The following is a 15,448-nucleotide window of genomic DNA, read 5'->3' as shown; positions in this document are numbered from 1 at the left end:
GTGAAAATTATGAATCTAATAAACCAGAAATCCTCCTACAGTAAACTGATTTACATTGCCTACTTGCTTTCTTCATTTAACAGGTTATTTTTGGAAAATATGCAAAAAATATAAATGTAAATACATTGCAGGCTACACCACTATACAAATTAAGAACTGAAAAATAAATGAGACATCATGTAAAGGACACACTTATTTTTGGACTAAATGTCCCCAGAAAAACCCAATGTGGGAAAACTGGTACAACAGCTCTGAGGGTTTTCTATTATTAAGCAGAAGTTCTGAATACAAATGTTGGTTTCCCTCCCAACAAACCAATGATAGAGAAATACAATAGTGGAGAACCTGAGTGAGTTTTACCTCACTTTACCCAATAGAATCCGGCTCACCCCAGCTACAACTTCACTGCCCCTTCGCACTAACTATGTGGGCCTACGTGGAGCTCTCTGAGGCTTTGCATCAGCTTTGTGCTAGCCCTTCTACCTAATGCGTCAACTTTCCTGGCTATTCCGGTAGCTCCCCTACTTTCTGCATGGAAGGCAGTTCTTCCTCTACACTAGCCCTCCTAGCTCTGTGTCAAGGTTGCGTGGGCCCAAACTGGACCAACATCAGCTCCCCCGGCTATTGCGTTGCCTCCACAAGTCTCTATCCACCTCTTTGTCTATATTCTCAAACTATCACTACCCCTCAGCTGCAAGATCTCCCCAATCGATTTCCCTCCTGAGAACTTCTCACCTGAGAAAATCAATTTCCTCAATCTCTCTATGTGTATTCTCCAACTGACCCCAAGCCTCCATTTATATTTTTCCTGTTGAGAAATCAACAGTCCTTATCTAATCTCTAATCAGAAGATTCTAACCCATATTTACATTAATACCCATTAATATTTTAATTTTCCTAAGTTTAGACTTAGGAACCCCATTAGAAATATTAATTATTTTAATAAAATACAATCCAGGTGGAATTTCACCAAATGATTTCTGGGTCTTGGAGATCTCATGTGTTCTAGCCCCTCCAAAAAATTTTGAAGCTAGAGCACATTCGATGCTACCCAAAAATCAACAAGCATCATGTGGAGTGAAGGCATGGAATGTGTGCCTTCAAGGCCTCTGCTGATCTGTGAAGCACCACCTAGAAAATCCATCTCAAATTGAATTGAAAGTTACCATTCATTAGAGACAATGACCATAGATACATCATAGTCAACCATACTTAATTGTTAAGGGCATAATAAGGCTTCAAGCAGGAATTACCTTCAAATATCTAACTAGACCAAGTCCTATAAAAGTATTCCCTACCTTGTTAGAGGTGGCCAGATGTTAGGCCCTATTATGTTTTTCCAGTCCCAAAGCAAAGGTGACATATCCAAGGTCAACTATTCAATTCATACGTGTTTGCAATAGTGGTGGCAATGGAGGGGAAATGCTTCATGGCTAGGTGTCATGGTCATGGGACTAGCTGATGGAGGTCCATCATCCTAAGTGTATAGATATATGGAGGGAGAAATCGTGGAGGCATGAGTTACCCCTTTCGTCGACCTGTGTTTTCCACCCCTCTGGTGTGACTTTCAGTTATTTGTGATAATTCTTTGATAAGGAGCATAACTCAGGTGTCCAAGCTTGTTGAAAATGCAACAAGATGATGGAGCTTAGTGAAAAGAAATCGCCTTCACTAAGTAGGCCCGCAGGCTATTTTTGGCACAAAGTCTATTTTTAGACTATGTCTATTTTAGACATATGGATCATGGTCTATGAGTTGTAGGATTCTATTTATGGATGATTGGTTATGTTGGTAAAAATAGATGGACATCTATTTTTAGACATATGGGCGGAGTCTATTTTTAGACTACTAGTCTAAAAATAGAACAGTCGAATATTATTAGCTCTTAATAATATTTGGACTATAAACATTATCTTATCCTCTTACAGCACTTCAGTTCGAGCTACGGATGTGGCACATGCAACTGCCAGAAGGAAATACGTTTTTCTTATGGGTTAGTTGAGCTATTGCATGGTGGACTTTAGTTAGAACTCAAGTGATCGAGTTTGGTGGAGTTGATTGAGGAGTTGATGGAGTTGTGTTCAGTTTGACTTAGTTGAACTAGTTGTATTTAGTCTAACTGCCAAATACACTAGTGATGAGTGATGTGAATTAATTATTAATTAATTAACTAATTATTAACTCATAAATCAACTAAAGAATACATCACTTAACTCAGTGCATGGATAGTTCAATGGAGACAAGTGTTAGAGGTGGGCGAAAGGGTGGGACTACTATCAGTTGTGACTATAACTGTGCATGAGATTTGCACAATCATTGATGGAGATTTCCAATGAGGATTGCATAGTACAAGCCAAGGAAATTCGAACTTGGATCAGATCTATTCTCAAATTGGATTGCGCAGTAGAGGTAGGCAAATAGTGGAGGAGATTTGAACCTGTGACTTGTTCAGATCTGAGCTAGTTTGTGTGTAGCATGTGGAGATAGTACTGATTACTTGTGAGGAGTATTGTACTATGTATTGTTACATGTTCTCTATCATTATAATATACATATAGTTGGGGGTTTTTAGCTATATGCTTTCCCCATTACATACTGTGTTGATATGTGTGATTGATGTTTCAATGTGCGCATGCGATTGTTTTAATTCCACAAATTGATGATCAACGTAGAGGAGGTTATGTATTATGCATGCATTCCCCAAATAGTGTATAATCAGGATAATCTTTGTGAATAAGTGTTATATTATTCAAAATTTCTACATGGTATCGGAGCTCGCTGATTTGTAGAAAAAATTTCTACATGGTATCAGAGCGAAGTTGATCATCAGATCTATTATTCAGAAAGTGATTACATTTTATTTATTTAGGCAGAGTCTGTAATCAGGCTAGGTAGCTTTTGGATTCATCCTTCTTTTGGAAGGTGAGATATCTAGTAAATGCCCATACAGTAAATCTCTGTACGAGAAATACTTTGTTCTCACGAATTTTAGATCAGAATCAGTTGAGTTTTGAGCTGGTCGAATTCGAATTTGCGGCAGTGTTTTCTTGGTGTCGAAGTTGAAATGTATTTCAACGAATTGCGATTGGAGTATGCCCTTGAAGGCAGCTTGAATTATATTGCATGGAAAGACAGGATGGAGGCGGTGTTAAATGAAAATGGGTTGAAGGAGTTCATATATGCTGAGGTCCCAAAGCCTACTAATGCTGCTCATGTTGAGGCTTGGCAAAAGAAGACAGCAAAGTGTCAAAGGATTCTGTTGGAGGGCGTGAAGGATCACATTGTATCCAGCCTGCATGGAAAGGCTTCTCCATACTTGATGTGGAAAGCGTTGACAGATTTATTCCAAAGCAAGAGTGACCAGAGGAAGTTGGCGCTCAAGGATAAACTCAGAAACATTAAGTGTGAGAAAGGAGACAATATGCCCAAGTATCTCACGAAGTTCACCCAATGCCGGGATGAGCTGGGAAGTGTGGGGGTGACTGTCAATGATGAGGACTTGGTGAGCTTGGCTCTCCTTGGTCTTCCGAAGAGTTTGCATTCCTATCAGGACTCTTTCAATGGTCGGGAGAAATTTCCAGGATGGGAGAGACTTTGGTCTCATCTTGTGTAAGAGGAGATCAGGCGGAATACCAGGGACGAATCTTCATTAAAGGCATCTGATGAAGAAAATTGCGCTTTGGCTGCCAAAGCAAAGAAGGGGAAGAACAAGAAAGCTTCTCATTCCGGTGCAAAAGGCAAGAAGCAGGACATGTCCAAGGTGAAGTGCTTTCACTGTCACCAGCACGGACATTATTCGACAAATTGTCTGTAGAAGAAGAAAAACAAGCAAGTTGCTAGATCTGTAGTGGGAGAGGGCTTAGCCTCGCAGGTTGAGCTAGATTTTCACTGATCGCATGCTTGGTATCAAGTGTGATGGGATCGATATGGTTCTTGGACAGTGGTGCATCTTTTCACATGACTGGAGATCGAGATTTGCTTTCTGATCTAGATGAGAAAGATCTTGGAGTGCACATCGAGATGGGTGATGATGGTAGATACATTGCGACCGATATCGGTACCATTTCCTTTGAGAGGGAGTCTGGTAAACCCTTCGTATTGAAGGAAGTGATGCATGTTCCAGGATTGAAGAAGAATCTTATCTCTGTGGTGATGTTAGAAGACAAGGGATATGATGTTGTCTTCAGCGAGGGAAAGGATTTCCTACGCAGTAAGACAACTGGAGAAACCCAGAAGATAGGGGTTTGAGTCAAGAACCTTTATCAATTGCATGTAGATGACTGCGCAGTAATGGAATGCAAGGTAGAAGTATTGGTGAGCTGGGATGATGGCGAGCTGTGGCACCGGAGATTGGGCCACCTTCACCATGGAGCCTTGAATATACTGCAGCAGATTTCTATTGGACTTCCTAAAGGGACTCTTGCGCAGTCAAATCAGTGCAAGGGGTGTACTTTGGGAAAATTTGTGAAAGCCACCTTTCATGAGAAGGATAGTCACGCCACGACGATCCTTGAGAGAATTCACACAGACGTGTGTGGACCTTTCTTAGTAGCTTCAACAACAAAGCACAAGTACTATGTGATCTTTGTTGATGATTTCTCTCGAAAGTGCTGGATCTTCTTCATGCAGAAGAAGAGAGACACATACTCAAAGTTCTGTGAGTTCAAAGCACTGGTCGAGAAGGAATCGGGGAAGAAGGTGAAGGCTCTTAGGAGCGACAATGGTGGTGAATTCATCTCTGGCGAGTTCAAGGACTTTTGCAGCGCAGAAGGGATTCGAAGAGAGCTCATAGCTCCCCATAACCCACAGCAGAATGGGGTTGTTGAGCGGAAGAACAGAACGATCGTGGGTGCTGCACGGGAGATTTTGCATGATCAGGGCCTACCCCTTCACTTGTGGGAGGAGGCATGCAATACTGCAGTATATGTGCAGAACCGTTGTCCTCACAAGATACTTGGCATGAGTACACCTGAGGAGGCTTATTCTGGTAAGAGGCCTGATATTTCCCATTTGAGGATTTTTGGTTCTCCTGTTTACATGCATGTGACGAAGGATGCCAGGAAGAAGCTGGAGCCGACCATGGAGGTTGCGATATTTGTGGGGTACACTGATACGCCCCACAACTATCATGTGTATTTTCGAGACAGTCGCAAGACTGTTGTGTGACGGGATATCAAATTTCAGGAGGAGAAAGCCATGAAGTGTTCGCTTGAGAGGGAGCCACACTTGCATGCAGATGAGGAGCTATTAGTTTCTAAGGATGAGCTTCAAGATGTGGATCAACGACAAGATGAAGTTCATGGAGTGGAAGAGACCACTCATGCAGCGCCAACCATCAGAGGGCAAAAGCGCACTACAGAAGCTGAGCGACTGGCTCAAGATGCAGAGAAGGTTGTAGGACCACCTACAACACAGCGCAAACAGAGACAGTCACCTAATCGGTACACTGGATACATGGCTCTTCTGAGCAAATGTGTCGTGACTGAGCCATCCTCTTTCGAGGAAGCTGTGGAGGATCCCGCATGGGTAGATGCCATGGTGGAAGAGTATGATTCGATTGTCAGAAACAGTGCATGGGAGATTGTCCCAAGACCAGAAGGGAAATCAGTGGTGGGTTCGAGATGGATCTACAAAGTGAAGCGGGAAGCTGACGGGAGTGTGGAGAAGTACAAGGCAAGATTTGTTGCTCAAGGCTTCTCACAGATAGAGGGGATCGATTATGAGGAGACCTTTGCACCTGTCGCAAGGTATTCTTCCATACAGACGATTCTTGCTCTCTCAGCGCAGATGGGGTGGCACATCCATCAGATGGATGTGAAGACTGCATTCCTCAATGAAGTCATTGAGGAGGAGGTGTACATAGAGCAGCCCGAAGGTTTCGAGATATTCAACAGCGAGTCGCATGTGTGCATGCTCAAGAGAGCTCTGTATGGGTTGAAACAAGCACCTCGTGCTTGGTACACACGGATAGACAGTTCTTTCACCGGACTTGGATTCTCCAAGAGTGAGGCGGATCCTAACCTATACCAGATTGTGGTGGAGGTTAAGTTGATAATCATTGTACTTTATGTAGATGATTTGATTTTGACAGGAGATGAGCTGTTGATACTTTCATGCAAGGAGGATCTTGCTAGAGAGTTTGAGATGAAGGACTTGGGCCTTCTTCATTATTTCCTGGGATTGGAAATTTGGTAGCGCAGTGATGGACTATTTGTTTCTAAAGGTATGTATGCCCCGAAGATACTAGAGAAGTTCAACATGTGACGCAAGCCTGATGATACTCCTCTTCCTGGAGGTTGGAGGAAGGAGGATGCTACTTCAACGGAGGTAGTGGATGCCACTGTTTATCAACAGTTGGTGGGGTCGCTTATGTATCTGGTCAATACATGACCCAATATATGCTATGCTATTAACCAGCTTTCACAAGCTATGGTTAAGCCAACCAAGATCTTCTGGGAGGCAGGCAAGCATGTATTTCGTTATCTCAGAGGCACATCGGGATATGGATTGTGGTACAGACAGGAGGATGAGGTGAAGTTATGTGGCTTCACAGATGCAGATTGGGCAGGGAGCCCAATGAACAGAAAGAGCACATCTAGAGGGATCTTCAGTATTGGGTTGACAACAGTTTCTTGGTACAGCAGGAAGCAGAGATCCGCGGCACTCAGTTCAGCAGAGGCCGAGTATATGGCAACAAGTTTGGCTGCATGTGAGGCTATATGGATGAGGAAGATCCTGGTCGGGTTGTTCGGGTCACACTTGGAGCCTACTGTGATTTATTGTGATAACCAGAGTTGCATTAAACTCTCGGCTAATCCAGCATTTCATGATAGATCCAAGCACATCGACATCAGGTACCATCATATCAGATATTGTGTGCAGCGGAGAATCATGTTACTTTCATACATTCCCATGGAGGATCAGGATGCTAATATCTTGATGAAGGCGCTCACTAGGAGCAAATTTGAATACCACAGAGGTAGGACAGGGGTTGCAGATAATCCATATCTTATTGAGAGGGAGTGTTGAAAATGCAACAAGATGATGGAGCTTAGTGAAAAGAAGTCGCCTTCACTAAGTGGGTCCGCATGCTATTTTTGGCGCAAAGTCTATTTTTAGACTATGTCTATTTTTAGACATATGGATCATGGTCTATGAGTTGCAGGATGCTATTTATGGATGATTGGTCATGTTGGTAAAATTAGATGGACATCTATTTTTAGACATATGGGCAGAGACTATTTTTAGACTGCCAGTCTAAAAATAGAATAGTCGAATATTATTAGCTCTTAATAATATTTGGACTATAAACATTATCTTATCCTCTTGCAGCACTTCAGTTCGAGCTACGGATGTGGCACATGCAACTGCCAAAAGGAAATACGCTTTTCCTATGGGTTAGTTGAGCTATTGCATGATGGACTTCAGTTAGAACTCAAGTGATTGAGCTTGGTGGAGTTGATTGAGGAGTTGATGGAGTTGTGTTCAGTTTGACCTAGTTGAACTAGTTGTATTTAGTCTAACTGCCAAATACACTAGTGATGAGTGATGTGAATTAATTATTAATTAATTCACTAATTATTAACTCATAAATCAACTAAAGAATACATCAGTTAACTCAGTGCATGGACAGTTCAGTGGAGACAAGTGTTAGAGGTGGGTGAAAGGGTGAGACTACTATCAGTTGTGACTATAGCTGTGCATGAGATTTGCACAATCATTGATGGAGATTGCTGATGAGGATTGCGCAGTACAAGCCAAGGAAATTCGAACTTGGATCAGATCTATTCTCAACTTGGATTGCGCAGTAGAGGCAGGCAAACAGTGGAGGAGATTTGAACCCGTGACTTGTTCAGATCTGAGCTAGTTTATGTGTAGCATGTGGAGATAGTACTGAGTACTTGTGATGAGTATTGTACTATGTATTGTTACATGTTCTCTATCATTATAATATACAGATAGTTGGGGGTTTTCAGCTGTATGCTTTCCCCATTACATACTATGTTGATATGTGTGATTGATGTTTCAATGTGCGCATGTGATTGTTTTAATTCTGCAAATTGATGATCAACATAAAGGAGGTTATGTATTATGCATGCATTCCGCAAATAGTGCATAATGAGGATAATCTCTGTGAATAAGTGTTATATTATTCAAAATTTCTACAAAGCTTGCTTTTAATTATGTAGCATTAATTTACCCCTTGATGATGACTCTGATTCTCACTCATTAGGGTGACATGTAAGGGTTCCTTTATTATGCAATGGAGCATCTAGTGCTCAGCAGCAGGGTGATGGCTAATGACGGGGGTAGAGCTCATGCTAGGATTTTTCCCACACATTAATAAATGTTTCGGATATCATTTGCATTTTAATTTCTCTTTTTCTTTTACTGGGGCCATCGTATGATTTTACCTTTCTTTTAGTTTCATCAACCTCTAGAGCAATTTTTTCCGACCCCAACTCAAGGATGTATATATGAGGATGCCAAATCCCAACGAACCAATGATAGGCGACCTAAAGGATGGATGTGAAATCAAATGAATGGTGACGAGTGATAAGTATGGAATGGTCATGGACATGTTACTTCAATCCAAGTTTCCCAAGTAGTTCCCCTGCTATAACCCTAAGGCCTCAGAGGACGTCCCATTGGACTAAGGCCAAAGACTAATCCCCCTGGTAAGGTCAGAGAACAATTTTACAGTCAATATTGGTCAATCATCCTAATCACCTCTTTATCCATGTTAGAATGCCAAAAAGTTAAAACATTAAGTAAAAACACTTGATTTGCAAAATGGTTCAATTACATGCCGAGGGGAAACCCACCTTCCTTCAATAGGAATGCTGGATGGTGAGGGGCATATGACTGGTGCAAATGGTGGAGGAATGGCTTATCATCATATACTGAGGAATGTATGGGGCTACTGGCTAGCTTGTTGTCCAAGATAGGACAAAAAAAAATTCCTACAGGGTTTCCCAGTTTTGGTGGGTAACAAGGAGTCCCAAAATATCTCTTGTACTAGCAAGAAGCATGGCTAAACTCTCTAAAATAGCACGTGAAGTAAAATATAGTGCAACCCAATAAGGTATAATAAGGTACAGGAGACAGTTTGAAGTCAAGGATGTTGATGATGCCTGCAACAAAGTATTGTACACTCAGCTGAAGGGGAAGGGCCAACAAAGAGCTCTGGAAATACATCTCAGAAAGAAAGCTTTGTCAAAACTCAGAATTAAAACAAGCAAGGGAAACAAGTAATTTTTTTGCAGAAATAGAATGATTCTACCAAAATGATTCATTGCAATATTGAGAGGCACAAACACAAAGTGCTGGAAACTGCACCCTGAGTTTCAACCCCAAAACAGAAAACATCATTAGAAGAAAAAACATGACTTCAACTGTGGAGAGACATGAAATTGAATGCAATTTAAACCCAGATGATAGGCTGGCTTGGACCATAAAGCAGAACATAGCAATAGTGGTGCAAAAAAACAAGTTGGAGAAGAACCTGAAAAGCTCTTCCACATTAAATTCAAATCTAAAAGACAAAAATCAGTGCTTCGTTCAATTGAGGGACTCAAAAGAATTTAGTCTTAGAAACTTGAGTTCAGAGGTTGAGATTCAAGACCTATAACCATCCAAAGCCTTATCCATTGGGTTGGCAACATAAAGACACTAAATTGCAAAACGTAGGATCAATTTTCCATGAATGAGAGCTACATGGATGAGGTGGAATGTGACGTTGTTCCATAAAAATGTCATGTTTTGGTGGCTGCTACTTTTAGGACAATGATGCCATTTTCCTCATAAGAGTTCATCAATATAGATGGGTCGAGAATTGAGGACCATTCTCATCAATGCCTGCAAGGGAAAGCAAAAGATCTCTCTTGTAACAACTCACCAAGTGAAGAGGTTGACTAATGTCGATAGAAAGTTTGTGATGTTGGTGTTGAAACCCAACGTTGATGGGATGGGTCTAGAAGCAAAAAAATTTAGGTGTAAGTTGTACTAAGAGGCAGAGGAAGCAGTGGAACAATGTAATAAATCAGTTCAAGGAAATGCTCTAATAGCCCAAAAGGTTACCTCCAAAATGTGGGGGTGGGGCATGAAATTAAATGATTGTTAAATTCCCCATTGCGAAATATTGGTTTGTACATACTACATACAGTCTTTGTTGGAATTAGAGGAAGTCAAGAGACAAATCTAAGAATTACTTGACCAAGGAGCCAAGCCCAAGTGCTTCCCAATGTGGAGCACCATTTGTGTAGGTTCCCAAGAAAGATGGGACTTGGCGTAGCATTGACTACTGGGCACTTTACCATATAACAATCATGAACCATTATATACTATTGAGGATTGATGACCTGCTTGATCAGCGACAAAATGGAAAATATTTCACTAAACCGGATCTTAGGTCTAAATACCATCAAGTGTGGAAGAAAGAGGAAGATACATAGAAAGCCACATTTAAAACCAAGGCTAGTTTTACTCTTTGTACTCTAAAATGCTTCAACAACATTTATGAGACTCATGAATGAAATCGTCCATCCATTTGTAGATTCTTTTGTGATTGTATATCCTTATTTTCAGCTAGACACGGGAAGAGCGTTCTCGGCGCCTAAAGCTCGTATTTGAAATGCTGTGAAACAGTGGTTGCTTCTAAACTTGAAGAAGTGTGAATTTTCTCAGCAGCATTTAAGACTTGATCTTGCTAAGATGAAGGAAATACTAGAGTGGCCTAGACCCAATATGCCACATAGGTTCAAGGGTAGCAGCGGGGGCGGGGGTTCTTCTTGTCCCCAAAGGACAAATTGAGATGGAATACTCATTGAGCCTAGTCACAGCCTCTAATAATCGGGCTGAAATGTATGCTCTCTTTTATGGCATGCCAATCCTTACTAATCAGATCTCTAAGTATAATATGCGACTCTAACCACTCCATTCGTCATCTTGATTGGGAACCTTCCCTTTGCACTCCAGTCTTCGTCATCTATATCTAAGAATCTAGTCACAGCCTCTAATAATCGGGGCTGAAATGTATGCTCTCTTTTATGGCATGTCAATCCTTACTAATCAGATCTCTAAGTATAATATGCGACTCTAACCACTCCATTCGTCATCTTGATTGGGAACCTTCCCTTTGCACACCAGTCTTCGTCATCTATATCTAAGAATCATGAGACCACTCACCTCGATCCTCCTATCGAAGCTAAAAAGGTCTTAAGAGGCCTGAACAAGGCAGTAGATAAGTTGGCAAATCAAGCTCTCACACTACCTCCTGGAACTGTGAGGGTCAATGGATGCCTGCAGGAAACAATGTTACCGTCGACCATTGATGATGAATATAATAATGCATGCCAAATAAATGGCATTCAAATGTTGAATCGAGTGCATGTGAATGTGGTGAAGGTGAGCCGTCGAAGTCAGGGAGGGTGGCGTGGTAGCCAAAGCAGCATCATGGGAATCAGAGGAGAGTGTAATTCAATAATTTGGAGGAAAGACATGACTTTTCACTGGATTTGTTCCATGCAAGCAACGGGTGAAAGATAGGATCGGACTGCTCTTGAAGGCAGACCCTGCATGCGATTTGATTACTGGCAACCTTTCCTTATACGAAGAATGGATCACAGATTGTAGGGTGGTAGTTTATTAATACTGGCATTCTTTTGATGCTCCAGCAAATTTAACAGTCGGTGATCTGCGCGCAGATCAAGAACAAGTGCAAGAGTGATATATTTCTTTGATTTGGGGGTTCTGCGAAGGATTTCACTTGTGGATAGGGACAATTGGGAGATTGACATCGGCAGGCAGAACAGAGTGCTCAACTTCCCAGTGAACAATTATCAAACTCTGCATTTCACTGTGATGGAGGACGAAAGGGGAAAAAGGAGAGGAGCAGACAGAAATGAGAGGGATGTTGATGATGACGTTAGGATGGAAATAGCAGTGCTAGGCTGGAAAATGATCACTTCTCAATTCTGGTGAAAACACTAACCAATATCCTCTCTTCACAATGTCAACAAATTTAGAATCTGAATGCAGACACGCAACGTCTCTAATATGAAGTGTAGTAGCTTCAGGCGTTACAGCAGGGAGATGCCCAAGGAAGTGAGCACAAAAAATCCTATGCAAATTCAGCGCAATCTGCCTCAGCTGGACTGCCTGACCTCAACCGAGTAGCAGCTACTCGAAACTTGATAATTTTAGATGATTAGGAGATATTTCTAGTCTAATTTTAATGTCAGCCAGACGTTATTGTATTCATCTCAGTTTCTATAGATTGTATCCATATGGCTTCTTTTGGAGTCTAGTAGTAGGATTGAGGTGCAGTCAAACTGGCTAAACTAGTATAGTTTTAAAACCTTCTACAATATTTTGTCTCAGGATACTGTGGATGTGTCTCTTCTCTGCTTTGGCAATTTTTTTGCTAATATAATCTAATCTGTTACTCTTAAGGAAAAAATAATGCCACAGAGGTTCAGAGTATTATTGGAGCTACTCAATATTTATGAAAATTTTATAGCATGCTTCTTCAAAAGTGCTACACCTCTTGTTTCTGTGATATCTGGCAATAAGCCTTTGTTACAGGGCAAGGAACAAGAAAATGCCTTTGACGAGTTGAAGAGGAAAATTAGCAGAGTTCCAGTGCTAGCATTTCCCAACATCCAATTATTTTTTCAAATCTAAACCGATGACTCAGGGTCTGCCTTGGGGAGCAGTACTTATGCAAGGAGGAAGACCACCAGACACCAATGTAGCGGCAGCACGTACAGTCTTGCAATTGGAACCATTTACCCATGCAGACTACAAAGAATTATATGTTGAGGATGCTGAAGTCAAGGTAGTTTACCAAGAGTGTGAAAAGGGAGGGACAAAATGGACTGTTACATCAAATGGTAGATAGTGCATCCCGCAAGGAGATACTAGAATTTGTCTGATATGTGAAGCCCACAACTTAAAGGTAGCTGGTCATTTTGGTGTAAGCCAAACAGTCTCTAATTTGCAAGGGTATGTATGTCGTCCCAAATTGCAGAATGATGTTGCAAAGTGCATCAGATTGTAAACTGTGTTGCACCAGCAAACCAACTGTAAGCTAGGACTGTACATTCCCTTGCTAGTGCCTAGGCAGCCTTGGGAAAGTATGTCCATGGATTTCACAGGTGGTTTATTCAAGAATCATCAAGAACAAGAACATGATTATTCATTTTTGGTAGTGGACAGATATAGCAAAATGTGCGTTTTACTCCCATGCAAGACTATATCAGGTGAAGAAGTCATGCAAATTCTTTACTCATCTGTGTAGGTTTACTCTGGTTTATCAAAATCAATTGTGTCAGACAGATACTCAGCTTTTGAGTAATTTATGAACCACATGATGGGAATCAGATGGACCCTAAGTTGCAGAGGTCAATGGCCTTCAATTCACAAACCAATGGAAAAATTGATGTGGTGAATAGGATTTTGGTGCATTTGTTGTGGGGAATCGGGATACAATCGAAAAACCCTAAGACATGGGATGGAAGTTTAGCATATATTCACCAGTGTGAATACTGGGCTGTGCATTCATCTACCAACATGTGACCCTTTGAGACATGTATGAGATATCTTCTGCAGGTCCCATTTCATCTTCTGCTTGAGCGGCAGCAAGCAATCAAGGATTTATAATTATCAGGGGTAGATAAGGAAACAAATTTGTTGAGAGAGTTAGGTAGATCCATCCAAAGGTGCAGGAAAAGCTGGCCAAGGCTTAAAAGAAGTTTAAGGCCAGGAATGATCTTTGCAGCATCAATTCAAAAGTTGGTGTGGCTGCACTTTAGCACGTGATCTGACGGCAATGACGAGTCTCCATCCTTTATTCGACTACTGCACATTTTGTTAGTCAATATCTAGGATGGTTCAGTGGCTTTGACCTTGCTGAGATCTAACAAAGAAATTTCACCAAAATTTGTACAGGAAAGGAATTCAGAAGAAATGATCTCTTGAGGCCAGATATCCCATTTTATCTAGCTATTGATCTGGAAGGGTACACTTTTATTTATCAGTCTAATTGCTAAAGGGCTCCAGAGAGGACATGTAGGTCAAGTTCAAGCATAATCTCCTCGAACTACATTAATGGCCTTTGAAAACAAGAAAATGATTTCAACCTTAACTATGGAATTAATGCAAGCACCTTTTCTGTCTGTGGGAGCTTGGCAAGGAAGTGCGTAAGAGGCTGATTATATTCCTCAAATGAGGTGATGGAATCAGCTGTAACGGGACTTGTACCAGCACTCATCAGATCGATTGCTGACACCTTGTGACCATCTTTCTCAAGAAGCTCCACAATCTTATACCAGCACCATGCTCCATGCTGAGCTCCATGAACCAACACAAAATGGATTCCTCTTGCTGCTACATTTTCACAATCCATGTTTTTATTTTCCTGCGCTATGTTTTCAGAAGCCATGTCTTCCAATTTGATTAGCTAATCATCCACTTCACAAACTATCCTTAAAACTCTACTATATTATGGCTCCCGCTCGTCTTGCATGTAAATCATCTTGTCCCTTCCTTTTCTAAGCTTAACTCTTCTTCTCTTAGTCTGGAACCAGTCATGTCTCAAGTGTATTAAATTCCAGAAATTCTCAATCTGTTATGTTGGTGTATATACACCATGTAGTTAAGTGTATTTAGGACAGTGATCTTGTGCATATTTGACTTATTACTGCTTGGGACTTGGTAGGTGAATCACCCAACTACCTGTCTACGCCCGGTTCCTCTTAGTGTACAAAGGAGAGTTCTCTTCTTTCTGTCCTTTCCTCTTTTTATGTTTGCTGTTCTGTTTTTCTCTTACGGAATTGAAGCTAACGCATGATTCTCGCTAGTGCTCTTTGGTTTTTTCACAGTTAACCTATTATGTCATTCTAAAGCCGAATATCGCTGTCACATATCCAAAGTATTATGCAAACAAAACAAAATTCTGAAATGATACTTGAAAGCTAAATGGGAACAACCTGTTAGCAGAGAACGTGGACCAGCTAGAACCTATTGCACATATCAAGTACTATTAGATCTTAGGTACTTTTCCTGACCGTGAATTGACCTTGTGGAATGCTGGCAATCATAAAATTATTATAGTTTTATCGTGAATGCTATCTCATGTGCAACCATAAAATCATTATAGTTTTGTCGTGGAATGCTACCAACCCTGAGATAGGGTGATGGGATAGGATAGGGTAGGGTAGGGTAGGTGGGTAATTGGGAAGATATTTTTTTAAATTTAATTAGTAACCGTTTTTAAAGATGTAAAGATATACAAAAGGAATAGAAGATTCAAGAAGATTATATTTAAAAGTTAAATCACTAAATTCAAAAACTTTTATTTTTAATAGAATAAATATTATACCAATATAAATTCATGTTAATCACAGATCTAACATGAGACAAGAGGAATCAAATTTCTTCACCTGCA

General features: G+C 40.9%; 1 pseudogene across 1 annotated transcript in view; it reads right to left on the bottom strand.

Moving 5' to 3' along the window:
- LOC149263688 (methylesterase 17-like) overlaps positions 1–14,754 on the bottom strand; it is a 127,234-nt pseudogene extending 112,480 nt beyond the window's left edge. The window contains exon 1 of the transcript XR_016249712.1: positions 14,168–14,754. The product of XR_016249712.1 is annotated as a methylesterase 17-like (transcript). The remainder of the gene's footprint in view (positions 1–14,167) is intronic.
- Positions 14,755–15,448: the final 694 nt, after the last annotated feature.

Source organism: Pinus tabuliformis, chromosome 6, assembly GCF_031772625.1.
Source record: "Pinus tabuliformis cultivar Carrire ecotype Pingquan chromosome 6, CPIR1, whole genome shotgun sequence".
Lineage (NCBI taxonomy): Eukaryota > Viridiplantae > Streptophyta > Pinopsida > Pinales > Pinaceae > Pinus > Pinus tabuliformis.
The sequence above is the reverse complement of the archived record's forward strand: the minus strand, read 5'-3'. Positions and strand labels throughout refer to the sequence as shown.